Here is a 6,753-nt window from a genome sequence, read left to right on the forward strand (position 1 = left end):
GTACCAAGGCAAAACCTTCCCTGGAGAGTGGGCCAAACTAACCCATGATATGGGGCCAGATTGCCAAAAAACTGCAGTGGGAGCTCGTTTTTCAGCAAGAACACAAAATAGCAAAGGTTTGGAATAGTCAATTCTGTCTATCTGAGCAGCTTCTAGCCTTTTCTGGATCAGACTGATGGCTGCTTTTGCCCCCTCAGTTAACTGAGGAGGAGAGGTGAGGTTAGGGTCTCCTTTAAGTGTCTCAAATAAGGGTGACAATTCCTGATCAGTGAGTTTTAGATAGGGTCTGATCCAATTGATATCTCCTAACAATTTTTGAAAATCATTTAACGTGTTTAGGTGATCCGTCCGCAGGGTTATCTTTAAAGGTCTGACTTTAGTATTCTCTAACCTAGTTCCCAAATAAACAACACCAGGAGCTGGTTCTTTGAAAGAATTAATAAGATTGATAAACCGCTGGCCAGACTTATCAAAAAGAAAAGAGAAAGGACCCCAAAAATAAAATCATGAATGAAAGAGGAGAGATCACAACTAACACCAAAGAAATACAGACAATTATAAGAACATACTATGAGCAACTCTATGCCAACAAATTTGACAATCTGGAAGAAATGGATGCATTCTTAGAGACATATAAACTACCACAACTGAACCAAGAAGAAATAGAAAGCCTGAACAGACCCATAACCAGTAAGGAGATTGAAACAGTCAATCAAAAATCTCCAAACAAACAAAAACCCAGGGCCAGACGGCTTCCCAGGGGAATTCTACCAAACATTTAAAGAAGAACTAATTCCTATTCTCCTGAAACTGTTCCAAAAAATAGAAATGGAAGGAAAACTTCCAAACTCATTTTATGAGGCCAACATCACCTTGATCCCAAAACCAGACAAGGATCCCATCAAAAAAGAGAATTACAGACCAATATCCTTGATGAACACAGATGTGAAAATTCTCACCCAAATACTAGCCAATAGAATGCAATAGTACATTGAAAGGATTATTCACCATGACCAAGTGGGATTTATTCCAGGGCTGGAAGTTTGGTTCAACATCTGCAAATCAATCAATGTGATACAACACATTAACAAAAGAAAGAACAAGAACCATATGATACTCTCAATAGATGCTGAAAAATCATTTGACAAAGTACAGTATCCTTTCTTGATCAAAACTCTTCAAAATGTAGGGATAGAGGGCACATACATCAATATTATCAAAGCCATCCATGAAAAATCCACCACAAATATCATTCTCAAAAACTGAAAGCTTTTCTGCTAAGGTCAGGAACATGGCAGGGATGTCCATTATCACCACTGCTATTCAACACAGTACTAGAAGTCCTAGCCTCAGCAATCAGACAACAAAAAGAAATTAAATGCATCCAAATTGGCAAACAAGAAGTCAAACTCACTCTTTGCAGATGATATGATACTTTATGTGGAAAACCCAAAAGACTCCACTCCAAAACTGCTAGAACTTATACAGGAATTCAGCAAAGTGTCAGGATATAAAATCAATGCACAGAAATCAGTTGCATCTCTCTACACCAACAACAAGACAGCAGAAAAAGAAATTAAGGAGTCAATCCCATTTACAATTGCACCTCAAACTGTAAGATACCTAGAAATAAACCTAACCAAAGAGGCTAAGAATCTATACTCAGAAAACTATAAAGTACTCATGAAAGAAATTGAGAAAGAAACAAAGAAATGGAAAAATGTTCCATGCTCCTGGATTGGAAGAACAAATATTGTGAAAATGTCTATGCTACCTAAAGCAATCAACACATTGAATGCAATTCCTATCAAAATCCCACCCATTTTTTTCCAAAGAAATGGAACAAATAATCCTAAAATTAATATGGAACCAGAAAAGACCTCGAATAGCCAAAGGAATATTGAAAAAGAAAGCCAAAGTTGGTGGCATCACAATTCCTGACCTCAAGCTCTATTACAAAGCTGTCATCATCAAGACAGCATGGTACTGGCACAAAACAGACACATAGATCAATGGAACAGAATAGAGAGCCCAGAAATAGACCCTCAACTCTATGGTAAGCTAATTTTCGACAAAGCAAGAAAGAATGTCCAATGGAAAAAAGACAGCCTCTTCAATAAATGGTGTTGGGAAAATTGGATGGCCACATGCAGAAAAATGAAACTGGACCATTTCCTTACACCACACACAAAAATAGACTCAAAATGGATGAAAGACCTCAATGTGAGAAAGGAATCCATCAAAATCCTTGAGAAGAACACAGGCAGCAACCTCTTCAACCTCAGTCTCGCCAAATTCTTCCTAGAAACATCACCAAAGGCAAGGGAAGCAAGGGCAAAAATGAACTATTGGGATTTCATCAAGATCAAAAGCTTTTGCACAGCAAAGGAAATAGTCAACAAAACCAAAAGACAACTGACAGAATGGGAGAAGATATTTGCAAATGACATATCAGATAAAGGGCTAGTGTCCAAAATCTATAAAGAACTTAGCAAACTCAACACCCAAAGAATAAATCATCCAATCAAGAAATGGGCAGAAGACATGAACAGACATTTCTGCAAAGAAGACATCCAGATGGCCAACAGACACATATAAAAGTGCTCCACATCACTCGGCATCAGGGAAACACAAATCAAAGCCACAATGAGATATCACCTCACACCAGTCAGAATGGCTAAAATTAACAAGTCAGGAAATGACAGATGCTGGTGAGGATGTGGAGAAAGGGGAACCCTCCTACACTGTTGGTGGGAATGCAAGCTGGTGCAGCCACTCTGGACAACAGCAAATTTTTTCCTCAAAAAGCTGAAAATAGAACTACCCTATGACCCAGCAATTGCACTACTGGGTATTTACCCTAAAGATACAAATGTAGTGATCCAAAGGGGCACGTGCACCTGAATGTTTAGAGTAGCAATGTCTATAATAGCCAAACTATGGAAAGAACCTAGATATCCATCAACAGATGAATGGATAAAGAAGATGTGGTATATTTTCACAATGGAATACTATGCAGCCATCGAAAGCAATGAAATCTTGCCATTTATGACGATATGGATGGATCTAGAGGGTATCATGCTTAGTGAAATAAGTCAAACGGAGAAAGACAACTAACATATGATTGCCTTGATATGAGGAAGTGGAGATGCAACATTGGGGGTTAGGGGAGTAGGAAAAGAATAAATGAAACAAGATGGCATCAGGAGGGAGACAAACCATAAGTGACTCTTAATCTCAAAAAACAAATTGAGGGTTGCTTGGGGGTGGGGGGTTGGGAGACATTGGGGAGAGTATGTGCTATGGTGAGTGCTGTGAAGTGTGTAAACTTGGCAATTCACAGACCTGTACCCCTGGGGATAAAAATACATTATATGTTTATTAAAAAATAATAATAATAAATTAAAAAATTTAAAAAAAAAGAATTAAGGGATTTCCTTGCCCCAGGACGTCTGGGGCATTTTACCAATGAGAAGTACTTGCAGGATGTAAGGAAGTTGAAATGAAGGTATTTAACCCGGACAACCTCTCTGCCACATTGCCCTGGGGTTGGTGAACTTCTTTCAGGAAAGGTCAGGTGGAATCCCTCTCTCTATACAGCCATCCCCTCAAATTCCCATAGCCAGTGCCCTTGCCCAGGCACTTTGGACCCTGCAGGGTGGTGACATTGTGCTATTGCTGTCCCTGGGTGCTAGGCTGTTTCTTGCTGGTTTTCTTAATGCTGCCCATGTCTTTGTATATAAGCCCTTTATTAAACTCTCCTCAGTCACCCAGGCTTACCACACCATCTGTTTCCTGCTAGACACGTGGTGAATGTAGCTTTTCATTGTTCTGAGATAAGATTTTTAAAATTCTCACCAAAGGCATCAAGTCTGTTGACGTCCAACTTGGCCTTTCTTTGTATTGTCACATTTAGTCATTCTCCTGGGGTTCCCACTTCTCTGAAGGTATCACTGGCCCCCAGTAACCCATTCCTCTGTTTGCCCTACCTGGGGGCATCTCACCCTCCCCTTCCACTTGGTTTGTCCTTGGGGAGAGGTATAACTGGAAAGGGGCAAGAAGGAATCATCTGCATCCTGGAAGTAGTCTATGTCTCTTCTGGGTTACGGCTGTACAGAAGTATATGTATTTAAAATCTCATAAGCTATATGCTTGTTATTTGTGTACTTACTGGGTGTGTGTTGTACCACAATAAAAAATTTATTAACAATTGTAAAACAGAAAAAAATTAATAACATATTTTAAGTGGGAATCCCAAAGCTATGGTGATAATTGCCTTAATTTGTGATCACTTAAATACTATAAATACTGAAAATGACAAATATACAAAGATTCCTTTAACTGAACATAAACTCTGTTAATAATATGGATTTGAATGACTGCATTTCTCTAATTCAGAGCCTTCATGAGCCTGAGTTATAAGGGTTTTTAAATTCTGCTACAGCTCGCTAAATTTTTAATTAATACGTTTGGATAGCATAAAGAAAAATAAGATAAAGAAACTTATTTAAGAATATTTTTAATTTTTGTAAAGGAGTGCATGCATATGAAAAAAGGCAAAAGGAATCCAGGTCTATAGACTATAAAATAAATTTCCCTCTAGTCTTAGTTCTTTTCTCTTATAAATGTCCTTTTTAGAGACAACCAGTTTCCTACATGTCTTTCTAGACATACACAAACAATCATATATTCACATTCTGTTCTCTCACACTTTTAAAAAAATGGCAAAATACCTATTAATGTTGTTCTGCCTCTTGGTTATTTCACTTAATATACCTCTTAGGGGTTCATTCTACATCAGGAAAAGGTTTTGCATAATTTTTCCAAAAGTCTGTAAAATACCCATTATTTGGAAATATCATAACTTAAATATCCATGCAAGCACGTGTACATTCATTGCCATATATCAGGAAATACTTCAGTTGTTTGTTTTTTGATATTCATTTTACTGCATCACAGTGATTCCGTTGTATCCCTTCACTTCTCCTTCTGTGATTGAGTACAGAGCATAGTGACCCCTGTCTACCCGGAGACCTACAGAACAGAATACAGTGATAAACTGGAATTAAACCCCGTCCTCTAGAAATTTGAACCCTAGTGGGGAAAAGGAAACATAAGAAGAGATGACCAGATATTTTGCAAAGCTTTTCAAGTATAATATACCTAACCTGAAACTATTTTTCGTTTAATTTAGATCTATTAGTTCTTTGGTGAATGAAGAAAATCCTATTGAAAAATCAAATGTGCAGTTTCAATCTGGTTAAAACCAGTTTTAATGTGGTTTGTTTTTCCTTCCTTCCTTCTCTCCTTTCTTCCTTCCTTCTCTCCTCTCATCCTTTCTTTTTTACTTATTGTTCGATCTTCATTTTACCCTATATCACTTTCTTCTTATTTATACTCTAACCTACACTACTTCACTCATCTTGGGGGTGAGCAGCTGAGGGGTTCACTGGTAAATGAATGCCAAGGACAGAAAAGCTCTTCCTAAGATCCAAAGGATGCCGTTGTTTTTCCTCTGGCAAACTAAGTTCTTTCCGTAAAAACCAAGTCCTGGTGTTCCAGTCGTCTTCTTGGCCCCCGCGGAGCCCCGGGAGAGCTTTGATGATGGGTCAGACAGCTCAGAACCTGACTGCAGCAGCCAAGTCTCTCTCTGTGCTATCATCTCAGAAGCTCCCTGAGGAGTTATTTTCATACATTTGAGCCTCAGCTGGAGCCTGGACAAGCCATTAACCGGTCCTAAGTTCTCCAGTATCTCTTAAAACAGCTTCATAATGAATTTCTTTCAGTTAAAATAATAATTTCCCTTTTTATTTTACTTACTTGATGTTGCATCTTCCTGATGCAACAAAAATTCATAAAAATATACTATGATGTTGTTAGTGCTCTGTCTAGGAAGAAGTTTGGAAGGAAGAGTTTTGTAAACCCAGATGAGCATAAAGAGAAAACGCAACATATTCTAACCAACCCCATTCACTGAGGCTTTTCATTGTATAAAGAAAAATCCTCAGAGGACAAAATAAAGTTGATTTTTACTAGTTAGCTTAAATACAAATTATTTTATTTTATTTTATTTTATTTTATAAATACTGAATCTCTGATGTTGTCTAAAGCATTGAGTATTGAGATATAACAAGTTTGTGTCCTTGATGAATGACAAAGTTATCAATGTAAACAACTTGAAGCTTGTCGTTTAGAACTGTAGTACACTAATAGAAACACTTTCCCTCAGGGTTCATGAAAACACCCACGTGGTGACAGCAGTTTTCACTTTCCATTTGGTTGGTTTGAAACATGGTTCTTAGTGCTTTTTGTCTGGCTGAGACCTTCATTTGGAAAATGATGGACTTTACTGCAGTCTGAATATCACTGAACTGTGCAGGGCAGCAAAAGGAAAAGGTACAAATAAATCAAATTTTCACTAGGGATTAAAGTATTTAATTTTTATTTTCTTTTTAAGTGATGTGGTCTGTTGTGCATTTTATTTTACTTATTTATTTTTCTAAAGATTTTCTTGATTTATTTTAGAGAGAGAGCAGCGAGCGTGAGTGGGAGGGGCAGAGAGAGAGAGAGAGAGAGAGAGAGACTCTCAAGCAGGCTCCCCGCTGAGCACAGAGCCCAAGCAGGGCTCAATGCCAGGACCCTAAGATCATGACCTTAGCTGAAACCACAAGTCGGGAGCTTAACTGACTGCCACCCAGGTGCCCCGGGATTAAAGTGTTTAAAAATGTCTATCATTTGGTAAAAAGTGGAGTG

The sequence above is a fragment of the Mustela nigripes genome, chromosome 5 (genome assembly GCF_022355385.1).
Source record: "Mustela nigripes isolate SB6536 chromosome 5, MUSNIG.SB6536, whole genome shotgun sequence".
Lineage (NCBI taxonomy): Eukaryota > Metazoa > Chordata > Mammalia > Carnivora > Mustelidae > Mustela > Mustela nigripes.